Below are 10,406 nucleotides of genomic sequence, written 5' to 3'. Positions count from 1 at the left end.
CCATTTTGGATTTTATTTTGCTGCTGCTATAAACCCAGGGGAAGATGCCAATGCCAACTGAAATCTAAGGAGAAAGAAGAGAAGGGATGCGATCTGGGCTACGAACGATTCATCAACCATTCCAGAGGGGAGATGTTGGCAGAGGTCACTCAGGTCAACAGAGAGGGAATCCCTCATCACTTGGAAGAAATCTGCTGGCTAGCATTACGTTAGCTCACTGTAAATGCAAAGCCTTAAGCCTTCCATCAGTAGCACCTGATCTTCTCCTGACAGGCCAGAAGAAATAATTAAAGGTATCAGAATTCTCTGGAAGAAATCCAGGTGACAAAATTCTCTGGGGTGAGCACAAAGTGAACAGAAGATTGGAAACGCGTTTACTTGCTTTCACTCTATGTCTCTCTCCATGTCCCCCAGGAACACACAATCATTCGCAAATCACTCATCGTGGCAGGAACTGGGTCTGAACTGAAGGCCTAGGGAGCAGAAGTGCATGGATATGGCCTCATACCCAGAGCCCGTGCTCTTTCTACCCCTTAACTGCACTCATCTCCTCAAATAACACACAGCATATACAAGCTGTGAGAGGGGATGGGTGTGGGTAGGTAGGCCATCTTTAAACAAAGCTTAGTTTATGCCTGAAATAGAAAGCAGCAAGCATTAGCAGGCACAGCTGGATTTAGGGCTGCCAATTAAACTCTACACATACAAGTAGATGTGGGGAAATTGTACTTTTCGGACCCTTTAAGGAGAATATCCTGTGTGCACAGAGGGGAAACTTGATAAGCTGTTAGGGGTGAGGGAAGAAATGCCAGAGAGCATGCTCCAACTGCCTTTTAAGAGGCGTGGCCTATTCACCGCAGGACTTTCTTCTTCCTGCAGAAAGTCTGCAAGTTTGCAGTCAGGACTGAATCTACTAAGCAGTGGAAGGAGCTGTTGCTCAGCAGGTAGGTCCTTCCAGTTCTTCTCCCAAGCAGTGCTCAGCCTTATCTCTAAATAATGGCTGAACTAATATTTAAATGATATTGGCTTGAAGTGGTGCTAAATATTTGGCTTGACCTGAGCACCTATCACTCTCTCTCTCTTCCTCAACCCAGGGGGAAGGGTGCGTGCCTCTCAGCACAGAAGGAAACAGTGCGGAAACAAACAAAAAAGCAAACAAACATATTTAACAACAAAAAATTGTTGGGAGCTTTAAATGATGAGGACTTGAGAATATTCTGGCACCGGAGAGTGTCCCTTCACATGAGGGACCCATAACACAGGGAAAGGCCTATTTCAGGAAGATGTGAAAATCTAAACTCACCCAGTGATGAAGTAGGCAGAATCTGGAAAGTCTTTAATCTGGTGTTTTGGAAAAATTTTCTTGGGGGAACCTGTCTTGTTTTATTTTGTTTATTTTGTTTTTTTTTTTGTTTTTAAAGAATGTTATAGGAAGGCTAATGTGGAACAGAGGACTGTGGAGCTCCCATTGGGGAGTTAAGGAGGAGGCTGGGCCTTGCCTGCGGAGCCTTCCTCGATGACCCTGAATAGTGGAATTCTTTGTAACATGTTGTTAGTAATTTTCAACTGTAAATTATGTTCAACTATTATTCTTGGAATTCTAAAAGAGAGCTAGAAAGTTTTTTAACAACGAGAAACTGTATTTAGTGAAATTTTTAAAAGAAAATGTTTTCAAATTTTATAAAAGTGTTTTGTTTATTGCAGATATCGAAGCAGAAAAACATTATAAAAACAAACAAACAAACAAAATAGTGGCATTCCACAAGCCCAGAACTTGGAGGAGCACGTTCCGAGATGAGGAAAAAGGGCCTCAAGGACCTATTCATAAAAGGTCACTAATTTATTAGATAAAAATAAAGCAAAAAAGCCAAACCAAAACCAATGTGTTGAGATTTCTCAAGACACATCATACGTGGATTCTGGCCTCAAGGGAGGGAAAGATGTGTTTGGAAACATACATGAGTTATGCAGTGACATCAACAACAAGAGAAGCAGATAAAATGGGCAATGTTGGGGTACAGGATAGTATGAAAGCCAGGTGGAGAAGGATCTAGCAGGAGAATCAAGAAACAAAACTCGAAGTGTGTACAGCCTACAGGAAGCAGTTGAAACTTATATTTTGTATAAAGGAATTCTTAGAAGGTGAGAAAGGTAGGTCCCGATAACACTAAATCAAATGTCAGCTTAAAGAATTTGACTTTTGTTCTGTGGGTGAATTATTGTTTTGAGATGGGCAGTGACAAAAATCAGACATGAGCTTTAGCAAAAGTAGTCTGGTAGATGTTTTCAGAATGGCTGATTGAAGGGACAGACTTCAAAAAATTAAATAGTCACAGAATGAAAAGGAAGGGGCATGTGTGAGACCCTGAGTTTCATTTACTGTACAGTCCATGAAATGTGACCATGATCCAACAAGATGGGACATGTGAAAATCTTCCTCAACTTTTAGTGCTGATAAAAGTGTAGGTTGTCATTAAGGGAAAAGGCATTATGGGTCAAAGCTCTGGAATTCTAATTTCAGTGAGTGTGAACAATAGTTTCCTCATATGATTAGAGGGAAGACTATCTATCCATTAAGGTGCTTGGGAAGAATTAAGATGATAAAACAGGTGTAACCTGGGTTTCCCAGAGGTCACAAGACTGGCTGCAAGTGAAGGCTGAGTAGTATTAACACCCTAAAAGAGCTTCAAGACCTCGAGGCTGAGTCCCCAACTGCAAGACTATTGGGGCTCAACTCCTTCTGAAGTCTATCTTAATTAGTTCTGGCACTTTCCAGGTAGGATTGCCAGATTTAGCAAAGAAAAAAATTACAAGATCCTCAGGTAAATTTGAATTTAAGACAAAAATGAACAATTCTTTTAGTATAAGTATATTCCAAATAAGACATCTGCTTTTGATCACATCCTCTCCACCCCATTGGTGAGGGATGGATTCCCACCCTAGGATCGTGAGGATGGGCAGACACATGACACCTGACACTGGGCAGTTGAGATTGGCAGCAGCCCAGGGTAGGAGGACACTGAACACCACACATGGCCACGTGGGGGTTGAACTCAGGAACAGAGTGAACAGAACAGGGCCTGTGGGAGTCAGGCTTTGTAGTATTAAAAGGGTGGGGTGACCCCTGTTTCCCATAGGAGGATCTGATTGGCTTGTTTGAATAGTTCCATGGGTTGGCAGGGAACTGAAGCTCCTTTCCGGTCCCCAGGATAAGGAGGGTTGTTTGGCTCAAAGACGTTATCTGCAGGAGCATAATGTGGAGGGGAGTTTGCAGTAAGGCCATTTGAGACCCTCTCGGTTTTAAATGTCTAGGCAGCACATAATATTGATTTTAGGCCTTATATCACAATATTGTTCATTGTTTATCTGGAATTGAAATTTAAATGGGTGTCCTGTATTTTATCCGGCAACTTTATTTTAAGGGGTTGCTTCACATGAATATCCACAAGCCTTAGTTTCCTTGGGGCAGTTGGCTACCTGCAAGGCTCTGCTGCTAGTGCCATCCATAACAATCTACCCTGGTCCCACTGTGTCCCACCACCATCTGAGCTTCTCTGCATGTGTGAGCCTACCCTCCTGGCTCTCAGGGCCCAGATGCTGTGAGGTGTGAGGCAGGATTTGCTAGGACTCTTCCTCCTTGTTGACGTCTCATTCTTTGAATGGGCCTAAACAATCAAGAAGCACGTGACCAAGACTCAAATTTCATCCGGAAACACGGTTGCCCTGACTTCTGTCCCTAACCTCTTGATCTTCAGAGCTTAAAACTAGTCTTTCAGGCTGAGATAAAACAGATGTCTTTCCAATATCTTTGTTTTTCCTCCAGTTCTTCTCACACAAGAATATAAACATGTCTTCTCTTCCAAACGTGAAAATGCCTGCCAGACAGCCAGCATCTCCTCTGCACAGCCCAGGATTTCCTGGGACATGCGTGCAAATCCGACACGTGATGTGAAAAGCTACTCACTGGTGGCCAGATGACCTGTAAGATATTAATTTGTGTTTTCATCTTGGCTCTCTGGGAGACTGTAAGGAATCAAGATTAGTGTTCTGGATTCTGAGCTCCTGGTCTTGGCGGTAGTTAACCGTTTTGGTGTAATGGGATAAAATGTCCCAAGTCCTGAAAGGAGAGAGATTTGGGATGGGGGAGGGAGTTTACTCTGATAACACTGAAGAGGTTAAAGGCTTTAGGTTGTTATTTTTTATTTTTTGCAAGAAACTGGCAGAAACTCCTACCCTTGAGAAGGAAATATGAGCTTTTATGGGGTGAGATGGGGCAATGAGCGTTGCGACTTTGGGAGCCCCAGGGAAGGACCCACTGGCTCAGCGTGGAAACAGCTAAGCTACCTGACAACAAGTGACCACTTGGAAAGTAGCCCATTAGGGATGACCCTAATTATTATTCATTATTTATACAACAAATACATATTTTTTTTTTTTTAAAGTTTTCTTTTTTTTTAAGATTTTATTTTTTCCTTTTTCTCCCCAAAGCCCCCCGGTACATAGTTGTGTATTCTTCGTTGTGGGTTCTTCTAGTTGTGGCATGTGGGACGCTGCCTCAGCGTGGTCTGATGAGCAGTGCCATGTCCGCGCCCAGGATTCGAACTAACGAAACACTGGGCCGCCTGCTGCGGAGTGCGCGAACTTAACCACTCGGCCACGGGGCCAGCCCCACAACAAATACATATTGAGGACTTACTTGGTGTCAGCACTGTAATGAGTAAAGTAGACATAATTAGCTTTTTGTAGCTTACACTTCAGTGAATTGTAATTAGTCTAAACACTGAGTAGTGCCAGGTTTCTGTTGGTCATAGAACTCGGTGCTCCTGTCAGTGATTTATACAGAAACACAGAAAGCAGAGAGAGGTTTTAAGTATGGCCATGTTTCTGCTTGCTTAGAACTCTTCACTGGTTCACCATTACTTCCAGATAAAGACAAAATCAATGACCATGTCAAGCCCTGCTTTCTCAGGCCGCCACGACCTCCTCATTCTCACCTTGCTCCACACTGGATTTCCTTCAGGATCTCACATGGGTCGTGTTCTTCCCACCAGAGAGTCACAGCACACGCTGTTCCCTTTGCCAGCAAGAGTCAGCTTTAGCTAATAGTCCCGTATGTTTTCAGAGCACTACAGTGTCAATATGAGCTTTAAGTTGTCGTTGTTGTGCAGTTGATACATTTCTTCTCTTCTTTCCCCTAATTTTCACACAGATGAACATAATACTATTATATAATCCATCTGTGATATCCAGAATAGTACGACTGGGAAGAGTTGGTAGAAATTTATAAAGAAAATGCTTATTAAACCTTAATAAAAGATCTCCTTTTCACCTTAACGTCAGTTGTTCCACTCAATGTGGTAGCCATTAGCCACATGTGGCTATTGAGCACTTGAAATGTGTCGTCCGAGCTATAAAACATACTTTGGATTTCAAAGGCTTAGTACAAAAAGAAGGGGGGATATAAAATATCTCAATAATGTTTTATATTGATTATATGTTGAAATAATATTTTGGATTTCTTGGATTAAATACAACATATTATTAAAATGAATTTCACTTAAAAATATATTTTCACGTGGCTAGTGGAAAATTTAAATTGCATATGTGGCTTCCATTGCATTTCTCTAGGATGGCCCTGCTCCAGCTCTTTACCGTCTTCACTTCCTCGGGGAAGACTTCCCCGGCCTCCCTGATGAGATGATCCCTCCAGTTACACGTTTGGATGGCCTCTGCTCACCGTGGCACTTATCACACTGACCTGTGTGATACTTGGCTTACGTCTTCACGCTCAATAGACTATTGGCTCCATGAGTATGAGGACTGTGTTTGCTCATCACCGACTCTCTACAGCTAACGCCGTTCTTGCTCCTACCAGCAACTCAAAGTATTGTTGAGTAAATAAATGAGTAGCAGTTTTATGAAAATACGTTTATAACTGGCTGTTGACACAGAGCTAGGGATGAAGTCTCACAACAAAAATAACCTCAGGATTTAAAAGTTCTCATTTGTCTAGAGAGTGCGGTCAAATCATGAAAGATGAAGTTTAACAGAAATAAAAGCTTAGTCCAGCACATAGATTCAAAAACTCACTTGTATCTGTAAAATATGGGGGCACATTTGAGTTTATGTGGGTCCTGGGCTTGTAATTAACTACAAGCTCAATGTTAGCTATTATTGTGGGGCTGTTATTTCATGTGACAATGCAATTTCTATAGTCCAGATAAAAGTAGGAATCCTCCTATTGAACTCTGCATTTGTCAGATGATAGCTGGTGTGGTGTACATCATTCTAGGTGACCTTCACAAGAGTGATTCCAAAGGAATTTAACAGGTATGGAAAGGGGTCTTGGAACCAAGATATATTTAGAAAAGCTGAAGGAAATAAGAATGTTTTACTTGAAGAATAGGGAGAACATGATATGAGGTTTTAGATTCTGGAAGTTGTTTGTTGAAGAGGCACGTAGACTCTTTTGTATCGTTCCTGATGACAGAACTAGGAACTATGAGTAGCAATCACATTGCACCAATTTTCAGATTAATATAAAGAACTGTTTCATTAAAATTCCCCAGGGCTTCAATGTCTTATATCAGAAAGTAATAGGTTCCTTGTTATTCACAGGTATCTAAGCAGAGACTAGGTAAAGATTTGCCAGAAGAGTTTCCTCTGGTCCAGCTAAATCATTTGTGGGGCCCAGGGCAAAGTGAAAATGTGGGGCTCCTACCAGTGGCAAGGAAGTCAATCTCCCACAGCCCCAGTCTACTGTGTTTGGGTGACCCCCAAGGGGTTGCAACCTCCTGGCCAGGACACACTCCATACCTGGATTGGGGGTGAATGAAAGTCTCCTAGGAGTCACCTGGGTTGGGGACTGCCATCACCATGTCTCTTCCCCAGGCATAGCAGGACATGAGCATGGCCCCAACTCTCTCCTAGGGGCAGAGGTGCATGGAAAAAGGTGAGCTTCCCTCTGCTGACATGGCCCAGTTGCCACTTGGGTGGCAGTGATCCACGGGTAGAGGGCAAGGGAGGAGGCAGGACAGGCCCCGTCCTGGAGAGGGGGGAGGCAGGAGCAGGTGAGACTGCGTATGAATTGAAGCTCTGAGTTCCTGGAGGGTGTTTGTAGATCCCATCAGATTTCATTTACCAAACACCAATTCAAAGATAAACTTATTAAGAATGTCAACACAGCCACCACAGAGCATTAAACCTCAGGTGGCCCTTCTGAGCACAGGATGCTGTGCCACTGCCTAATGAGCCTGATGGCTTTTGGTATGAAGCCCTTTCAGGAAAAACAAAGGGGCTGGCTTATTCTTTGGTCATTGGCCAGTCTGGTTTGGAACTGAACACAGAGTTAAGGGGATAAAGATGACAGGAGAGGACAATGTCAGCTGCAGCAGAGAAAAGATTTCCTGCTGGAACAGGCGATCATATACTCCCAGAAAAGGGGCGAGGCCCTGCTGTGTGAATGATGGAGTCGCGCAGCCGACACCCCGCAGCCTTGAAGAAGGGAGCCGTCCTCCACTGAGCTGCGAACAGCAGAGGAGGTGTCACCTGATCCCAGACCTCGACGTCATCTCCAGTTTCAGTGGCATGGACCCCTGCTCACATTTGTGAGATCTGATAGCGCAGAAGCACACAACACATTTTTCTTTATGCCCCACTCCAGTCCTTTGTGCTCCTGCTATATCTTTTCCTCTAACTTCTCTGTGGTCTCTCAACTATTTGCCCTGTGATTATTGAAGAGTTACTTTATGTTCATTCTCCTGGGAACGCAAAAAAAAAAATCACACTTGAGATTCTATTGTCTGAACTAATTTAAGTTACAATAATTGAAAACATCAATATCTTTAAAAGCAATTAGCATCACCTCTGTTTAGTTGTTGCAATATAGAGCAAATAGCTCTCTTTATATACAGTTAATTTGTTTCTATCTATTATTAAAATATTTTCCTGCTATCTCATATGGAACAGCTTTTGAAGATTCCTGTGAGCCGCAGCTGGGAAATTCCTTCTTTGAAGTGCCCCATTTATTCATCTTTTGTCAGTGGCAGGCTCTTTATGCTTAGACATTTTATACTTTTCACAGTTATTTCAAAATCTGTTTCATTTGACGTAGAGTCAATTTATCATTCCGCACACATCCCCATTTCTCTTTTCCCTCATTTCTCTCACTTTGGCATTCTGCTAAGTTCATCAGAGCATTTTTTTTCCTTCTGTTCCTTTCAAACGGTATTGTGGAGTCAAGAAAGACACTGAAAGCCCACTGCTTTTGAATGTTCATACTTCCAATTTTTCTATGGACCCCAAATAGGCCCAGAGTTTATAAAAGTTGGAGACCAAAACTTATGAATCTGCTAAGAATAAGATGAACTACTCTCAGACATAAATCTGAAAGTGGGTGGTTCATTGGAAAATCAGCTTGACTCCATTCGGAATCAAAGACTTTCTCTGGTTGGTCCACCCGGTTGTAGAACATTGTTCTCGAAGGCTTTCTCAATGGACCACTTGTGCCCGTGGGCGACATTTGTATCAAGTTGTCCGGGTGTGGAAGGAAACAAGAGGAGGATCCCATGCTTCTGAAATTGTTTCCATTTCAGCAGAGAGCATCCCCTTGAAGCAGCTACACAAAAGAGCTTTTTTCTTCTAAACTCCTTTTAGCTGAATATTACCTCTTTTATTTGACTTAATCAGGAAAAAAAGGCAATTCAGCACAATGGAAACCCAGATAGTTGATATCTTGGGATCCTTCTCTTATTTGGTATGATAGCAGAGATAATGTAACTCAGCAAAAATTGCTTACCTACTTGCTGTCTTATGGCTACTAGCAATGCAAATGACACGTAAGTTTGCGTGAATCTCAGGAGGTAATCTCCTCATTGTGCTTTGCGCACATCAGAACTCCTCTAGGGTATTTCTTTCCATTTTGGAAGTCTTCCTTATAGGAGACTCATCAGCCAAAAAAAAAAAAAAAATTCACCCAGAGAACGGTTCAGAATCTACGCAATGAGCTGAAGTATGGGGCCTGCAAACTGAGTGATCTAGTGAGAGACTTGGGTAAGGCTGGGCCAAAGCTGGAAAGACCAAGTGGAGGTCCAGATTGCCGCTGTCAAACATTTGTGGGTGTCTTTTAAATACAAAACTCACGCTTCAAAGTATTTTTCTGATTGTAGGAATTAAAATTCTATTATAAAATAATTCAGAAAAGAATAGAAAAGAAAAATAAAACTCAATCTTGATCCCTTTACAGTATTTTTATAAAAATGAAATTACATTGCATATATAGGACTTTTAACTAATCCTATTTTTGTCTTGTACAAATCAAACGCTTACTATCCAATGTAAATATTACAAAAAATGTAACATAGGAAGTGAAATCTCCCCATATTCTTGCATCCCAAACATAAGCACTGCTCATGAAATTTTGGATCGCTGACATTATGTTATATACTGATTGGTCAATTTCTTTGATGTTCATTTCCCTGCACTGTGATGTAATCTCTACGAAGAGAGGGTTTGGTTTGATTTTGTGCTCTTCTAGCCTCAGCACCCAGAGCAGTGTTTGAGCATATGGTGTGCCCTCAGCCAGTAACCGTCAAATGAAGGAATGGGCACATGAATGAATTGCTCATAACTCCTCAGAATTAGGAATGTGTGTGTGAATACTAGATCAGATCCTTAATCACGTTGCTTACCAACACCTGGCAAAACAGCTGTTCGTTTAATTAAAAGGAAGAAGGAAATAAAGAAAAAAGATAGGAAGCAAGAAAAAAGAAGGAAGAAAAAAGACAATTTTTATAAATTAGATACAAAAAACAGTATGTCATACAAATTTTAATTTATTTGTTTCTAATGAGGTCTTTTTTCATTTTCTCCATTAGATTTTCTGGAGGATCTTGGGCTAATCAATGTACTACGCTTTCTATCTTCTCATTTACAAAATTCAACTTTTATCTTTATTATTTCCTTCCTCTGCTAAGTTTACATTTTTTTTCTGTTAGTTGAGTACCTAATCCGTCCATTTTGAGGTTTTCTTGTTAAACTATGAAACCATCTAATATTTTGATTTTGCCTTTGAATACCATTTTGACCATATACTGTAAATTTTCATAAGTACTATTTCCATTCTTCTTATGTTCTGTAGTTGTATTCTTTTCATTTTCTCCCTTATTCAATAATCATTAAGAATTTTAATTTTTCGTTGGCTAGAACATATGTAATTGAACCTTTTTTGTTATTAATTTATATTTCTATTGTATCTTTGTTAAAGTAATGTGTATACTTTACATTTTTGGGAATTTGTTAAGCTTTCGTTAGTGTCCTCATATATGATCAATTTTTATAAATGTTCTACATGTTTAAGAGTGAGTTATATCTTTATAGGACAGAAGATTCAATATATTGAAAAATGT

General features: G+C 41.1%; 1 long non-coding RNA gene across 1 annotated transcript; it reads left to right on the top strand.

The window, feature by feature from the left end:
- The first annotated feature begins 876 nt into the window (after positions 1–876).
- On the top strand, positions 877–6,575 carry LOC123276475 (uncharacterized). The gene is made up of 3 exons (XR_011493499.1): positions 877–944; positions 3,824–3,981; positions 5,629–6,575. It is a non-coding gene; the product is annotated as an uncharacterized lncRNA (long non-coding RNA).
- Positions 6,576–10,406: the final 3,831 nt, after the last annotated feature.

Source organism: Equus asinus, chromosome 13 (assembly GCF_041296235.1).
Source record: "Equus asinus isolate D_3611 breed Donkey chromosome 13, EquAss-T2T_v2, whole genome shotgun sequence".
NCBI lineage: Eukaryota > Metazoa > Chordata > Mammalia > Perissodactyla > Equidae > Equus > Equus asinus.
Note: the sequence above shows the minus strand (reverse complement) of the source record. Positions and strands in the feature narration are given on the sequence as shown.